Raw genomic sequence first — 18,115 nt, 5'->3', positions numbered from 1 at the left:
CTATGGTGGCCCTAGGTACCCCCCTGGGCTGGGTGCAGTGTATCTGAAAGGTAGGGCATGTGCTGAGGTATGTAATATGCCCTGGTAGTGAATTACAGCCATTTTCGTTTTTCACTGCTGAGAGGCTATCTTGCCCATAGGACAGAATGGGGGAGGCTGTCTACATGCCTATCTTCCCCTAAAGGCAAGATAGAAAATCCAAGTTTGGTATCTTTGTGTTCAGAATTTAATTTTACATCTTTTTAGCAAGATGGTTTTTAAATTCACTGTGTGAGAATAGCACTTTTTAGAAAGTAGCTATTCTCCTGTTTAACCTTCCTGTGTGCCTGTGTGCTGGTTGGCTGACTGGTGTCATGTGATGGGCTAGGTGGCTCCAGGAGTCTGGATGAGTCAGCAGCAGGGTGAATAGGGAGATCTGCTTTAGATGGGTGGGAGGAGTAGACCCTGGGTTTGAGTAGGGCTGCCTCTGCCAGCACAATGCTGGCTCCACCCCCTGCTGGCCAGGCTGAGGACTCTGCCTCTGCCAGCACAAAGAAGGCTCCACCTCCTGCTGAGCGTCTAACGACCCTGCCCCTCACTCTGAAAGGAACCAGGTGCTCCAGGGCAGAGCACACCCAGGAACCGGTTTGAGCAGGGGAATCCCCCCACTGAAACAGAGAGACAAAGACTTGGAGGGGTATAAGAAGAGGACCCCAGACACCTAAACTTTAGATCATCCTGGAATCAAGAAGGAACCTCTGCCAAGGAGAAAGCTGGAAGACTGAAGAGGAAGGCCTGTCCTGCTGTGTGTTTGTGGGCTGACCTGCAGTTGCTTTGCTGCCAAGGAGAGGGGAAGGACTTTCCTTTTGCTGTGTTCCCTTGCTTGAAGAGATCTCCAAGGGCCTGAGAAGAGCTGGCCTCCTATTAAGAAGTCCCAGGAACAAAAGGACTTCACCCCCAGCTTCCCCCTGAACTCTGCTGAGTGAGTTCTGCCCTTCCTAGAGTGCTTGATCCAATTGTGGGGCCTCTGGAAGTTGTGCCTGCTGTTGGGAAGCTGACAAAGAAGAAAGAAGCAAAGGATCTACACTTTTTCACGCACAGCCGGCTTAGCGAGAAAATTTCCGTCGCTCCGCTAGTTAGCGGGCAAAATTTTATCGCTGCGAACATCGTCGCAGAGCCTGCTGCCGCTGAGCCGGTTCATCGCTGGAGAAATCATCGCATCGCTCGTTAGCGTGCCGAATTTCGTTGCTGCGAACATCGTCGCAGAGCCAGCCCAGATCCCCGCTCCGCTCGTTAGCGGGCAGAATTTGATCGCTGCGAATATAGTCGCAGAGCCTGCCGCCGCTGGGTGAGATCGTCGCAGAGCCCGCCAAGATCATCGCACCGCTCGTTAGCGTGCAGAATTTGATCGCTGCGAACATCGTCGCAGAACCAGCCAAAATCATTGCACCGCTCGTTAGTGTGCCAAATTTTATCGCTGCGAATATCGTCGCAGGGCCAACCCAGATCATCGCTGGTGAAATTGTCGCCCCGCTCATTAGCGGGCCGAATTTTGTCGCATCGTGCCTTAGCGAGTAAATTTCTACCGGAAAAGCTACGTCTTGGAATCCATACAAGCATCGCCTCACTCCCCCTACAGACCGGATTCGACGCCCACGCCCGCTGCGTGCAGCAGGGTTGTCGCCTCGCCTCTCCAGGGTCTCAGGGCTGACGCTGTTGCTTGTTTTTCGACGCCTGAGCGCCGCTAAGAACTTTTTATCGCATCACCAGGTACTGTTGGCTAAAATTGACGCTAAGGTGAATGATTTTGTCGCTAAGCTAAGAACTCTTTTTGAAACCATATTCTTGAACTGTGTATGTTGGATTTTTGTTGTTTTGGTCTTGTGTAGTTTATAAAAAAATACTTTATTTATCTACACTGGTGTGGAGTCCATTTGTGGTGTTTTCACTGTGTTACTGTGAGTGTTGGTACAAATACTTTACGCATTGCCTTTGATAGCCTAGACTGCTCAGGCCAAGCTACCTAGAGAGTGAGCAGGGGTTATCTTAACAGTGTATCCCCCTTTCCCTGACTAGAAGCAAGGGTCCCTACTTGGACAGTGGTACCTACCCTGCCAGCTAGAAACCCCCAGATCTAACAATATATATATATATTGTATGGTTGGGTACTTTGGAGCTTTGATAAATTTGCAGAACACCCTAGTCGCTGCAGAGCGTTCCATCCAGGGCATGCATTGGAGCATTGAAATGATGAGGGTGGTGTCCTAAGCGCCTTTAATTGCCAAAGCCTCTGAGGAAAAGTGGGGACACTTCGAAATGCGCCAGGCATCCATGGTAAATTGAACTACTTAAATTTATCGTTGTGCTGGCGGATTGTATATCATAAAGGCTCTTCATGAGCATTTTGCCGCTCGAGTGGGTACTTTGGAGCTTAGATACATATATTTATATATATATATATTTTTTTCACTCATACATAACCAGAGAAATTCTGCCGCTATAGTTACCTGAGCTAACTATACCTTACGCCCCCACAATGCACTGCTTATGTCCTCACATATTACATCACTCATGACATGGTCCATGACATCACTGATGACATCTCAAGTGACATCACTGATGATACAATTCAGTGAATGTAAGTATTTGTGAGAGTTTATCAGTGTTAAACATATATACTAAAGTATTATAAAACTTAAAGCAGTATACTAGGTGTTCTACTAATGATGGATACTACTTTAAATATAAACCATGTAAGTGGCTGTGTGACTGTATGTATCCTTTTCTGTATGAGTGTGTGAGTGACTATATGGGTGTTTAAATGATTGTGTAAGCAGCTGTGTGGGCGAGTGGGTGGGTGAGTGAGGGTGTTATTGGCTCTATCACTGGGTAAGTGGGTGTGTAGTGAGTGAGTGGGTGTCTGAATGGTTGTATGAGTAATTGACTGGTTGTGTATATGGCTGTATGGGTGAGTGTGTGAGTGAGTAAATTTTTGAGTAGGTGTTTCGTTATGTGACTTTGTGTGTGAGTGACAGTATTGGACAGTGAGTGTCTGTGTGAATGCATGTATGGGTGAATACAGGAATATGTGAGTGCTTGTATAGAGTGGCTGTATGGGTGAGTGAATGGTTGTGTGAGTGGGTGTACAAGTTAGTCAGTGGGTGTGTGAGTGGCTCTATGGAGGACTGAGTGGGTTTGTGAGTACTGGTATTGATCTGTGAATGGGTATGTCTGTGGTTGTATGGGTGTGTGAGTGGGCATACAAGAGGTTGTATGGGAGTGTGAGTAGATGTGTGAGTAATTCTGTGGATGATGTCATCAGTGATGTCAATAATGATGTCATCGGTGATGTCACCGACCATGTCATGAGTGATGTAATATGTGGGGTCATAAGCAGTGCATTGCGGGGGCATAAGTTGCAGTTAGCTCAGGTAACTATAAATGCTGAATTTCTCTGGTGTTGTACCATGAGTGTGTTTCATAAGCATTTTTGAGACATAAAGATTTATACTAAGCTACAGCATAAGTTATATTAGTATTCTTTCTGTACTAGTAATTAGTCACACTATTTCTAACATATCTCATCTGAGTGGCTGTGTGACTGTATCAGTGTGTGAGTGGAGGTCTGAGTGGCTGCATGTGTGTGTGAGTAGCTGTATGGATGTGTTAGTGAGTATGTGAGTAGCTATATAGGTGAGCGAATGGCTGTGTGAGTAAATGTATTGGAGAGTGAGTGGGTGTGTGAGTGGCTGTCTGGATAAGTTAGTGCCTGTGTGAGTGGCTCCTTAGGTGTTTGAGTGGGTGTATGGGTTACTGGGTGATCCACAAAGTTTTTGCTCCATAGTGAGAACTTGCTACGGAAATCCAGGAGTAAGTATCACTTAAGTCAGAGGCAAGAAACACTTACAGAAAAAAAAAGCTTTAGGACTCAGGCCCAACTTTGTTTTGCTTACAGAATTAGAAAGCAACGGTTTCGAACAATATACCATTAACATTTTGGCCTGTTTTATACAATTTATTACCAACTTTTTGGGAAATACATATGAATTTGATAGACAATTGAATAACTTACAGTTGCACAGTTTCATAAATAACAAACAGATTCATTGTATAAGACCTAAAGTTATGTTCCAAGGAAAGTCTTTTGAACATCAACTTTGTAAATTTTGTGTGTAGCCAGTCAAGTGACACCTCTGCATTGCATGCATTGCCGAACATGTGTGCGGTGGGAATGAACATAAAAAAATCTCCATGGGGAAAAGTTTTTTTTACACGGCAAAACCATTCCCGTACACCCTCAATAGCTGTGTGGGTGTTTCCATTCCTTTGCCATGTTGGAAAAAGTATTTAATCCTCCTGTTTCAGGAGTAACATTCCTGGGTGGGAAAGACTCAGCAAAATGTTTATGTTACCCACAAGCTTACAAGTTTGTGGCTTTTTGCAAACATTTAGGTAGTCAACCACCCAGGAATGCTCCCTTAATTGCCCCAACAGGAAATTTACTCAGACAGACCAATTACTCTCATCTGATGTAGGGGTGGACAAGTCAACTTATGTTGATTCAGTTAGGCAATTTCTATCTATAGACCCAGTTTTCTACTCATAAGTGCAAATTGCATGTCAGGAAGGCACCTTGACACACGGAGACCGATGTTGGAACGCTGTTTAACTCCACTACAAATCTCCACTTTGGGGCTAACAGCCTCAAGAGAGAGAGTCGGTGACGGGTGACAAATGTCACCACAGGATGACTGGCAGGCGGGCTCGCTGGCTGATGGGTGGGGATTTCATCTTTTCGAGTAGATTGAAGACACTAAAGGTGAATAGTCAGGAACCACTAATAGCTGTGAGGGTCACAGATAGATGGTAATTATGGGGGAATATTTTTGTTGCAACAAAAGACTTCACACCTGCCTATCTCAAGAAGCTGACTGTACATCAGACATTCATACCGAGGCCAACAGAAGTCAGGTACTTCAACTGAGCAGAAATCAATATGAAGAACTCTAGAAACCGCTGATGGTAAGTTCGGTCCTAGATCCAATGAGGAAGTCCACATAATAAAGACAGCAAGAAGCAGGGGTCCTCAGTAAACAGGACAAACTGTTTCAATTGAACTATAGTTTTGCAATAAGGTGTTCACGTAGAAGCCTCAGGCTTTCCGCTGAGGGACCAAATGTGCTAATTTTTCATGCAGGGCAGCAACCAAAGTTGCTATGCTGATTGAAAGGGACAGGGCAAAGAAGCACCACATTTGCAAAGAAAAGGCTCAGCTGCTATCATCCCTTGGCACTGGAACAATTTATTGCTGCCAAGGTCCATGCACACACTTTGCCTGCTTGATTTTAGCATAGGTTTTGTACTTTCAGTACAAAACACTCCTTTGATATAGTTTAAAACTTCCCAGTGTTGTTTGCAGCACACATGCAGATTTGGAATAGTTTAGATAAAAGAAAGCTTTTCTCCATCTGTATGCTTTCCTTGACGAGATGGATCAAGACTCAGACTAGCATTGTTAGATAAGGTTTTGCATCATAAACCAATGGTGATTGCAGGGAATGCCCTTCTACCTCCTTGGTATGCCCCCTTGCCACAAAGTAGAACAAAGCAACACACAGCATCACTTTGCACTATTGTATTGCTACTTTTATTGCTAAAGCAAGTTTTGGGCTGGAACGTGAATCCCATAGGAACATATCACACCAGTATTCCTCACTGTTGGTACCTTTGCACCAGCTCAAAGTGTTGATATATTTGCCCCAGATTTGAATTAGGTACAGTGACTTAGTGCAGCTGCTCTGTTCGATTTGTTAAATTCCCAATATTAGCTTTGGCAAGTGGGCCTGCCATATGTTTGTGTGGAAGGCGCTCCTGTTCTGGCAATTGCTGGTAAAAGGTAAGGAGGGGGTAAATCTTGGAGCAGGAGAACAGAATATAGGGCAAACGTCCACTGGTGCAGAAGCCTCAGCAATGCCAGTAGTATTTTCTGTGCAGAAGACCCTGTGCAGACCTGATAGCATTAGCCGTGTTAGTCAGCAGCTCTGGATCTCCAGCATCCCTTAAAGTGGTGGAGTTTTCAGTCCCAGGCACCGATATGGGTGTTATTGCTGAGTCAGTAGAACACCTGGAGTCAGCCATTGGAACAGGAGCTCTTCCTGCACTGGGGTGGTCTCCACACCACACACAACCTGTGCTTATGCACTTCTGTGGGAAGGCATGCCACTACATCCTCTAAATTGGTTATCAATTGAGCCGTAGGTGTGTAAAAACAGACTATAAAAAAATATCAGTGGTTTAGGAGCGCTTATAAGTGCATGAAGATTTTAACAGGTCATTGACGTGAAGGGCAACAGAAACCAGGTAGAGATCAACCCAGACAAAGGATCTCACTTACAGCAGGTTCACATTATGGGTAGCAGATTTCATTTTGTGGCAATGTATCTGATATGAGGGCACAACCTCTACTTCAATTTGGAGATTTTATAACTGGTATGCACCTCTAATGGACAAGCAAGATTGGAGTAAAGGCACTTTAAAGTCAGGCAGAGCCTACGATTATTGACTTATCTTTCACAGTGAAAACCATGTATATCTCATTAAATTAACAGTTCTTTTTACATGATTTGCTCACATCTTTTGTGAATTACATTATGAAATTTGTTTTGCTTACCGTCCTGTAAAAAAACAACTCATATTGCTGAGTGCACAAAGACCACGAGACTACATATTTGTCAAAATGGTTCTAATTTCTAACAGATATTATTTTGTTTTGTAATGGTGTGTGTTGGAAAATGGCCACTCCAATGCTTTTGCCCTCCTCCTCCTCTTTTTTTATCTCGTTATTTGGCTTTAGGATTTTGAGCACTTTACGACTGCTAACCAGTTCTAAAGTGCATGTGCTCTCTCCTCTAAACATAGTAGCATTGGCTAATACCAAATGGCCTATTTCATGTTCTTATAAGTACCTGGTAAAGTACACTGCACATGTCCAGGGCCTGAAAATTAAATGTTAGTAGTGGGCCTGCAGCACTAATTGTCCCACCCACTTAAGTAGCCCCTTAACCATGTATCAGGCTTGCCACTGCAGAGCTGTGTCTGCAGTAAACTGCCATGTCAAGCTGGCAAGTTAAACCTCTTGCAGGCCCAAACCTTCCTTTTTAATACATATAAGTCACTGTTAAAGTAGGCCTTTGACAGCTCAAGAGCAGGGTGCAGTGTATTTCAAAAAGTAGAACATATAGTTTTAAGTTTTACAGGTCCTAGTAGTGAAAAACTCGTAAATTTGTTTTTCTCACATAGGCTAACATTGGGATTACCTTATTACATTTTATTAGTGTAATTTCCATGTGATAAGAGATAAGACCCTCAAGTCTGGTGTCTCTGGAATCACAATTTAAAATTCCAACTTATGGTGAAGTCAGGTTTTAAATTGCAGTTCTGAAAATGCCACTCTTAGAAAGCTGGCATTTTCTTACTTTACCCATTTGGTGCCTCTCTGTTCAGTCTTCGTTGGTTGACAGTTGGGCTTTGTGTATTCCATCTAGACAGCCACATACAAAGATAGCTTAGGTGTGACTTGATGGGCCATTCAGGGAGAGGGGAGGGAAGACATAGGCACAGCCTCACACTTACACTATAATAGCCTGTGTCCTGTCCACACACAAAGAGCTGCATGCCCCCCTGTAGCGAGTCTGGAGCTAGGACAGAAAGGGGGGACCTCTCTGAACTTCAAAGATTCTTCTTTGAAGTTTACCCCACTTCAAAGGCACATTAGGTATAAGTATTGGGCTAAGGTGCTTTCTTCAATCAAACCCATCCTTTCTTGAACTGGTGAACAGACACCATTGCATGGATCAGAACTGGCGCATCAACACAGTTTCGTTGATCAAACCCGGCACATCACATTCTGAACTAGTGCATTGCACTAGGAATTGATACATCCTCTGCTGGAGGAGCCACAGCATCATATAGCATTCAGAACCAGCGCATCACACTTGTAACAATGTATCACCACCATTGCGAGGAGAAAATCGACACATCTCCTCCACTGAGTGGTTTGACACTGACATTTTGCTTCGGCTGCACCCTGCATCTTCTTCAATGGTGATGCAACCTGGATCAATGTACTTTTGTTCAGCTGGCCTAACTGGGTCCCTGTATGCAGCCCACGCCCCATCACGGTCAGCCTGAACTTTTGAGTTTGCCCTGGTTCAGCGCAACTAGATAATCCACATAAGCGCTTACTGCTACTAAGCGCTATGTTACAGTTTAGGAATTTTTCATTTTGGTCTTATTTTACTACAAAAATGACGCTCTATTTTTCTAACCTCCTGTGTAGTCTTTTTTGTGGTGTTTTCACTGCTTTACTGTTTGAAGTGTTGCACAAATACTTTACACATTGCCTCTTAAGTTAAGCCTGGCTGCTCTCTGCCATCTACCAGAGGTTGAGCACAGGCTAATTTAGGGTGTGTTTGTGACTTACCCTGACTAGGATTGTGGTTCCTGCTTGAACAGGGTGCATACCTCTGCCAACCAGGAACCCCATTTCTTAGAGTGTGCTATTTCTTTTTGTGGTGGTAAATGAAATGTTGCTGCTGTAAAATTAATATTTCTGTTTAGTCTACCTAGATAAAATGTACCCCCTGGCATCTTTAGTTTAAAAAACAGCACAGTCTGCCACACAAAATAAAGAAAAACAGCACATCCTTACATTAAGTAACAGGGTCCTGAATAGCAAAAGGCACTACTCTACATAATGCTCAAATGTTTTTCAAAGGAAATTCTTCTATTTGCCTGTATAGTAGCCTCATCCACAGTAAAGAATTTTGTGACACACGTTTTCCCCAGGAGAAAAAAAATCGAATATTGACAGCTGGTCAAAAGCATCATGACGAGTAACCAGCGTTTAGGTTTTTTGGCTTCAGAGAAAAAAAATACAGAATCGTAAGTAGAGAGTAGTCCACATCTGGATGTCCAACAGTCTTTCTTCTGTTACCATGTTAAGCCACCAGGTCTATAAGTGACTTTGTTTATCCACCGTGGCTCTCAAAACCTCTACAGGAAACTTCCAGAATGAGAGATCGCCATGCCTCCATTCCTACTGGGGCATGAGGTGATATAGGGTTGGGGAATTCTTGTTATTTCAATCTATACCATTCTTTCTTCATTAAATGTGTTTTCTGTAACAGATAAATGTTGTGCGCAGTCTCCATCAACAGTTTAAGGAGCCAAAAGCTTTGGGAGGTGTAACCAAGTCCCTAAAAATCCCGTTTTAGGACCTTATTAACATTTTTTGAGGGGTGGATGCTTTTCTCAAAACAATGCCAAGACATGGTGATTGCATTGAGCTTTCTTCATTAGCTTCAAGCAAACAAGTGAAATGGTTCCTAGTTCCACAAAGCAATTATACCGACATTAGAATCCTGTCACAGGTCTTTATTCTACCTCAGAAACATAGGCTATTACTCTCACCTAGCAAGGTTACAATGTCATAATTATTGCATTTCAATACGCTCTATCTGAAAGTCCTTAGAACCATATATTTAAAGAAAAAAATACTACCTATTGGACTAATGCTTAAAATGGTACTCTCCAGAAATCTTTCAGCCAATCAGATTCTCACTAAAATGACCTGCTTATTTAACTCATTTCTTTTTGATTTCTCCACGATTATGTGTTCCACCTTGTCACAGGCAGGTAAATTACTCATAGTAGGCCTTGATGGCGGCGTGCAAAGCTTTACAAAACCCTTATAACTCATAACTTACAAGTTCATGTCCTAGGGTGTCCACTCAGGCTCTCATATTCAAAGGTCACTGATAGAATTATGATTGAGTTGGGGTCTGAAGAACACTTGCCATTTAAGTGTCTGGGAAATGCAAGCCTATAGCAATACAGATGGAATCAGTGTTTTCTGATCAATGGAACACAGTGTAGGGATGCATAGTGCGTAAGTCCGTATTGGTCTTGACGAATGTCTTGGGAGGCCAAGAGGACTTAAATTCTATATTTGCCAATTTCTATCTCAAATACACTTATTATAATTATGTCTAAAGGAGTTGATATATGTGTATGTTAGACCCGGGATCCCTGGTTGGCTGAGGTAGGTACCTTAGGCCACATAGGGACCCGCGTTTCCACATCAGGGAAAGGAAGGACACCTTCTGAGATAGCCCCAGCTCACCCCCTTGGTAGCTTGGCACAAGCTGCCAGGCTTATCGTCAAGGCAAATGTGTCAAGTATTTGCAACCACGCTCACAGCAACCCAATGATGACACCACAAATGGACTCCACACAAGTTTTATAAAAACGAGTATACATTTTATATAAAAAGATATACTATAAAACAACACAATATAAATCCAACATATGAGTATGGGTAATATTCTTCCTGGCTGGTTGTTAGGCCAGCAAGCCCTTGTCAGTTCTAGCGATATTAATGATCACTTCTGAACATTCCACTGTAGTCCTAATACAATATTATACAGCTCGTACTGCTAGAATCAGGCACTCTGCAATGGAAAAGTAATGCAATGCGTAATACAACAATCTGGCACCTTGCAATGTAGAAATAATGCAGTGCGTAATGCAACAATCAGGTACTTCGTTATGCAGAAATAATGCAATGCGTAATACACTAATTAGGTAGTTTGTTATGCAGAAACAATGCAATGCGTCATACAACAATCAGGTAGTTTGTTATGCAGAAATAATGCCAAGCGGAGTACACCAATCAGGTAGTTCCTTATGCAGGAATAATGCAATGTGTAATACACTAATCAGGTAGTTAGTTATGCAGAAATGATGCAATGTGTAATACGACAATAATGTAGTTCGTTATGCAGAACTGAGGTAATGCGTAATACACTCCAGCACCGATCACGGTGCCTTCGGCGGTCTCTCTGCCACTCGCTGTGACTCGTAGTCAGCCTCCGTCAACAGTTGCCCCCAACACAGGTATGATCTAACAAAAAGTGCAGCTCCACACTTCGGCCCCCAGTACTGCCACTCCCTTGGCCAATACAGGCCGCGATACGAGCTGAAGCAGAGGCTCATGCTGCCGGAATGAGAGAGAGGCACAGAACGTCTCCTTCTGAGCCCGCACCCCGCCCCAGGCGTAGACACACGTTACCTGGGGGGTGAGACCTCACTCTCCTCTGCTCTTCCAGAGACTTGGGCCTCCGATGCAATCTTTGTGAATTGGCAACGGCGGGCTCAGGCCGGCAGCTCAGCTCCTCCGGGGCTGCCGGTCTGGGCTGCTACTGCTACGAAGATCTCAGGCTGCCGCAGGGCACACGCACACAGCATCGCTGAAACTCCCTTGAGCTTCGGGTGCACGATCACCGTGCACTCCACACGAAGGTCTGAGGCTGCACGATGAACACGCACACAGCGTCGCTGAGACTCACTTTAACTCTGGGTGCACGATAACAAAGCAATCCTCACGAGGGGCCCAGGCTGCAAAAAGCACACGCACACAGCGTCTCTGAGACTCACTTGGTTTCCGGTGCACACGATAACAGGATGATCCTCACGAAGGGCTCAGGCTGCAAAAAGCACATGCACACAGCCTCGCTGAGACTCGCTTGGACTCAAGGTGTCCACGATCACAGGGCACTCCTTACGAGGGTCTCAGGCTGCAAAAAGCACACGCACACAGCGTCGCTGAGACTCTCCTGGAAACTTTTGTGTTCCTGAGTTTCCGCAACAGGAAGCCAGCACACCTTGGGGATAAGTTACTTCAGGACACTGCACACAGCAAAGTCATTTCAAGCAGGTGGACACAGCACACAGCAAAGTCCCTTTAGCCTTTCCTTGGTTAAAACAGCAAACTGCAGGCCAGCCCCAGAACACACAGCAAGGGTCAGTCCTTTCCTTCAGTCCCTTCAGCTGTTTCTTCCTTGGCAAAGGTTCCTCTTGACCACAAAGTATCTCCAGTCTTGTTCAATCTTGATCAAGCCATTCTCCAAAGTTCAGGGGCTTCAGCTCTCATTGTTATACCGCTCAATGGCTTTGAAGTTTTTGTGCTCAGGGGGCACTGACCCCTGTTCAAACCAGTTCTGGATGCCTCCTTGCCAGTGACACCTTCTTCCTTTGATTAGTGGGGATCTGGATTCTCAATAACTCAGCAGGAGATAGGACAATTGTTTTATGGCAGCAACCTAGGCCTCTTCACCTCTAGGGGCTACTCCTCCCCTACACTCCAGATGCAGGTCAGCCTGTTGCTGTCTCACCTCCTCACCTGCGTCAAGACATTCCCCAGACCCTAGCACAGCCTGGCAGAGACACACAGAAATGTTGAAGCACAAAAACCCAGCCACTTCTAAAAGAGTGGCTTCTAAACACACAATGTAAAAACCACCTTTATAAAAAAGATGTGTAATTACATTGTGAGTTCAGGCATTCTAAACTTTACTTCTCCATCTTAATCCTTTGGGAATATAGGTTGGAAAACATATTACACAGCCTCCCCATTCTGTCCTATGGGCAAGATGGCCTTTCAACAGTGAAAAACAAAATGGAGATTATTTCACTGGCAGGACATGGTAGACACCTTAGTACATGACCTACCTTTCACATGCACTGCACCCTGCCCAGGTGGTACCTTGGACCTGCCATAGTGGTGTCTGATGTGCATAGAAAGGGATGAGTAAGGTCTGGCAAGTGGGTGCACTTGTCAGACAAAATGACAGTTTAAGAAACTGCACGCAGACCCTGCAATGGCAGGCCTGAGTTCCCTTTTTAAGGCTACTTGTGTGGGTGGCACAATTCGTGCTGCAGGCCCGCTAGTAGCATTTACATTACCAGCCCTGGCCCACATAGTGCACTTTAGTAGAGACTTTACTAGTAAAGGCAAACATACCAATCATGGACAACCAATTACCATTGCACTTTATACAGGGAGCACTTGCACTTTGACACTGCTTAGCAGTGGCAAAGTGTCCAAAGCATCTAAGTTGGCAACACCATGTCAGAAAAAAGATCTAGGGGGAAAGCAAAATGTTTAGGGAACTTTAGCCAAAAAGGGTCAAGTCATACAGTGTATAACCCTACTTTGAACAATGGAGACCATGTTACAGAAAATTACTATTAATGTGCCAGTGTGTGAGACCTCCATTTCAAGAACTCTGACCTTAGGGCCTAATTCACTAAGGTAACTTACACATGTGAGTAAGTTTACACTTTTGAATTAGTTTACTGTTTTTCAGTATTCACAAACTTCACTTTTGTAGTAATTTACACTTTTGTAGTAAGTCCAGGACTACACATGGCCAACCACTGAATTCCAACACCCTGCCATAGAAAATAATGGTGTTAGGGATTAACTGCAAAGGTGTAAGTTACTACAAAAGTGTAAGTTGCAAAACTAGGTACCGAAGCACACACAAGAAGTCTGAATATTACGGATAAATTAGCACAGATAATCCAAAGTAAATAAACGTATAAGGTAAATAGCATTCTTCTTTTTCGCATACATGATTTTATTCCTTTGCAATTTTCTATCATTGTTTTTTTCTCTAGATTCTGTGGTGAATCCTTTTATTCATTAGTTTATACATAACAGCCAACGTATACGGTCTACAAAGCATAACGATTCGACAGGGTATTAGCCCAGATAAGTAGACGGTATCCTTAATGAATTCCTGATCACAGAATTTGAAAAGGAATGTTCAGAAATGTTCGTGGAGTACGTTGTCGATAACCATGTATACAAGGTTCACGCTAATTCCAGTCGAGAACCAGAGCGCATAATGCATCGGGCTAGGCCGCAGGCCTGTTAAGCAGCCACCAAGGAAACTCCTGTCATGTCAGTTTTTCAAGTACTGCTACTACTGCTTGCACATGTCTCTGCTGATAGAACTGGTGAGCTTTGAGTTAGTAGTAATATATCTTACGACGCAGCATACGGTGTGTTCTCTGCCTAATACTCCGAATAACACATTTATAATTTGTTCGAGTTCAGTTCTTTCAGGCCCAGATTTACCAACATTCATTCTGCAGCACTGCATCACATAAAGCGTTAAAAATAGTGCAGTGCTGGGTTTACTAGGAGTCATGGGTCAATGATGCCGTCGACCGAGCTTGTGTCACAAAAATCCTGGTTAGCCTGATGTTATGCATTGCACTACAGTGCAAGGAGTAAGTGGTGCCTGACATAAGATTTGACCTTGAGAGACCTTGATTTACAACGGACAAAGGGGTATACAATTTCACGATAATTGTACCTTTCATCAGTGCGCGAAATGGGTAACATTTGCTCCCGAAACCCATAAATGGGGAGTCAGAGTGTAGCAGTTGAAATGGGGGAAAGACATGAGGGGCAGGGTCATGAAAAGTGGAGTCTGACAGTCACTTATAAACTTATACATTTCGTTTTTTTAAACTCTACCTCAAAGATATTGGCAACAAGGACCAATGTAACAGTAACTCTGTTCTGGCTAACTTAATTGACAATAAAGCGGATTGATTTTAAAATATCTTTCAAGGTTAATGAACCTGCTGCAGAGATCTTTGTGTGCCCAGAATTTTTCAGGAGGAAATAGAAATGGTAAGATAACTCTGGTGGTTAATGCAGTTCCTGGAGAGGTCTGTTTTATGTCTAGTCTCAGTTTTTGCCTCATACAGTAGAACAGAGAGTTAGTGTGCCTGCTGCAAAGCACGACTTGTACCATGTGGATCACAGATTTGTTTTTTATATAGATAAGTAAGTGGGATCCTTCTGATACATGCAGTTCATAAGTTGCAATCCTTGTAATATAGCACAGTGAGCTATGAACAATCATCAGCATGGAACTACACATAAACTCTGAGGCATGGGTTTTGAACCTTTTGGTTTTTTTTTTTGTATATCTGTTGTTTTTCTAATGTTACTAAAATATTCTTTTGGGAAGCAATAAGGTCTTACTACCACTGTGTTATGTTTTAATTCCTGTCTTTGTATTTCTCCTGACCTCGCACTATTAGGGGCATATTTATGAATTTAGTGGCGCAAGGCAGCGCAGCAAGTCAACTTGCTGCGTTGCTCAGCATCCCTGGAAAAGGGCAGGAATATGCTGTATTTATTGAATAAGGCACATTCCTGTCCGTTCCCCTTGCGCTGGTGCAGTTTTGGCAGCTTAGCGCCAACGCAGGCACCCTTGCACCATGGTGCAAAGGTTCCTCCATTGCATGCAGGAATATTTTTTGTGCTGAAAGGGACACCTTCCTGCACAAAAACAATCCTGAGAGGCATTTTCCTCTTTCTGTTTGTGCTGCAGAAAAATCTGCAGAACGTTGCCTTACTCCAGATTTTTAAGACATTCAAAGCCACGCAAAGTGGCTTGGCGGGGATTCATAAATCTGAAATGGAGGCTTGCGTCACACATGTACCACTTTGAGTGGTGCAAGAGAGACACAAGACTCTCATAAATATGCACCTTAATATATAAAGCCTACAGGGCCGGACTGGGAACCGAAACTGGCAAACTGCTCTGCCGGCCCCCCTGGTGGGAGGATGGGGTGTATCCGAGCTGTTTGCGAGGGCCGGTTTCGGACGATTTTGTTACAAGGGGTCGACATTGCCGGCCCACGGTAACAAAATCGGCCCCCCAGGGGCCCAAAAACAGCCTCCACCCTGGTGGCCCACCTGGGAAACGCCCGGTGCCCGCAACAGCCAGTCAGGCCCTGAAAGCCAACCTGTAGGTTCAATACGTGACTCCTACATCTTGTAATCCTTATTGTCTTATGTAACATTTCCTGTACATAGATGTACACACTTGCATGACTTATTATCTCTGTATAATGTGTGTGTGCGTGTTCATGTGTGCGTGTGTGTGTTATAATGCTCTCAGACTCCCTACTTTGGGATTAGTTGCGCCATAAAATAATTAAATAAAAAATAAATTAGTGTTAATTAAATGAACATCAGGTCACACCTTTTTTGGTACCTCTTGCTTTGTGTGAAAACCTGTGGGGGTTTTGCGCCGATCCCACCCCAATCCTTCGCTTAGATACTGGAGGAGGTTGGGGCTCTGTGACGCAAACCTATTTTGCTCTGTCCTCGCGGACACGTTTCTGTGCCAAGTATATTCTGCACTCGAAAGTTGATTCCTTCTGCCGTCTGCAGTGCGTTCCGGCGCGCGAGAAACCACACTAAGCCGCAATAAACCTGGCCTCAGAGTGTGCGGCGAGTTGCTACTCTTTCTAGAATCTCGTGTAGTGGCTTCCTGTTCGGGGAAAACGATTTGCTGTCTGTTTTTTAAACGTGTACAACCTCCAATCGAGTCTCAAATCTGTTATTTTCTTCAATATGTGCCTGCATGTATTAGAATGAGCACTGAGGCGTGACGCAGAGGGAGCCATGTTTGTGCGGACACAGGTGCTCCCGTTGAGGCTATTAGCATACCCTACAAGCTGGCCATCGCACAGAGGTGTATTAGTGGCTGGGGACAATTAAATCTTATCAATTTAAGGCCTCCTTAGACCGATGACCTGGAAAGCCCTTGCGCCGTGGTGTTTCTTAAACATCAGGTTAACAGAAGACTGCAGCATATTTAATTGCAGGGCCTCTGGGATGGGGCGACAGGACTCCTTTGTTGCCCCATAGTCCATTAGGCAGCAAAAGGACCGCACTGCTGAAATGGTCACAGGAGCCCCCGGGGGACGCCATCATTAATGGGACACTAAGCTCCAATTAAGGCCACGGCCCAAAAGACCAAGGTGAAAAACATGGTCCTCGGCACATCTCCCTCCGGGATGCGGCCAGGCAGCTGCTCCCGTATCTGTTGCAGAGGCACCGCTGCAAACACGGCAATTGTTTGTTCAGGAAAATGAAAAGGTTTTTTTTTCAAGGAAATAAGAGAAAACAAACAAATTACTCCCGTTCACATAATTGTGTTTATATTTTTTATTTGTACTTTTTCTTCAGATCACTGTTCCGAGCGGTGTACCGCGAAAAGATGGGGTATAATGATTTTTTATTAGTTCAATGTTTTTTTTTAATCAGAGAGCATGGTTATACAGGTCCACATCAATTATTTCTACAAGCAATGCCCATTCTGTGACAGAAATTATTTCTAGCTTAACTGATGACAGTATAGGGCGGAGAAGGGATTTAACTCGAAGGCGTACATAATACCTCTATGCTCCTAAAACGTGCCCCTTTTACGCGAAAGTCTCAAGCATGAGATTGGTGTGTTCAGTGAGATGGGCTCCTGTACTTCAACCAGCGTCTCATCAATTACACTGAATCTATAAGAGCAAACGTTTTAAAGCGCGCGTACTGCGCCATCCGACAGTGCGGAGATATGCGTCATTGGATAGTGCGGAGATATCGGACCACAATATAACCAATCATCTCGCACGAGGTGGCCGGACATTGTGTCCCATTGGTTTATTTTCTAGAATGTTATTTATAGTAGAGAGGGCTGCCAACTCACATGGTGCTGTCCTGTGACACAGGGTTTCACAGCAAATGGGGGCCCGGTGAAGAGGCACCAGCACCCGCCGAGCTGGAAACATCGTAGCACAGGTTTCCAGCTCAGGTGTGAATGCTTTGCACAGTGGAGCACCATTCAGAACATTCCCGGGCGTGGAAGGTGGCTCTGGAAGAGTGGTTGTTGCTGTGGGGTGGGGCGAGGAGTGGAAGGCTGAGCTTTTTAGGCAGCGAAGGGCAATCAAAGCCCCCTAGCCTTGTTCCTACCCTCCTGCCAGACCACACATCCTACTCTGTACAATCACATGGTGAAATGATCTTAATGTTGGCAGGTCTGAGTGCAGCCTGCTCTGTACTCAAGACTCAAGTGCGATTAAAATTAAAAGGTATGAAACGTTAACGAAAAGGCTAAAGGCCGGATTTAGACCGTGGAGTCGGAGTGGTGGAGGCCATCTGTTCCACCACCCTGGTTAGACTGCTGCCCACCAGATTTAGAGATGGCCACAGGCCCAGCAGTGATCTCTGTGCCTTGCCTGGAGCTGTTGCCCGGGTGGCAATTGAAAAGGCACTGAAAGTTTTTCTTTGTCAAAATACAAACTGTCAAAGCTGGAGGCTTTTCCTGAAAAACAAAAAATAGTAGCCATCCGAGGCACTGCTACCAGAAAACTCATAGAGCCAAAATCCATCCTGCCTCATAATTGAGTGGGTGGGCGAGGCTTTGGA

The sequence above is a fragment of the Triturus cristatus genome, chromosome 9 (genome assembly GCF_964204655.1).
Source record: "Triturus cristatus chromosome 9, aTriCri1.1, whole genome shotgun sequence".
NCBI classification, from domain to species: Eukaryota; Metazoa; Chordata; class Amphibia; order Caudata; family Salamandridae; genus Triturus; species Triturus cristatus.
Note: the sequence above shows the minus strand (reverse complement) of the source record.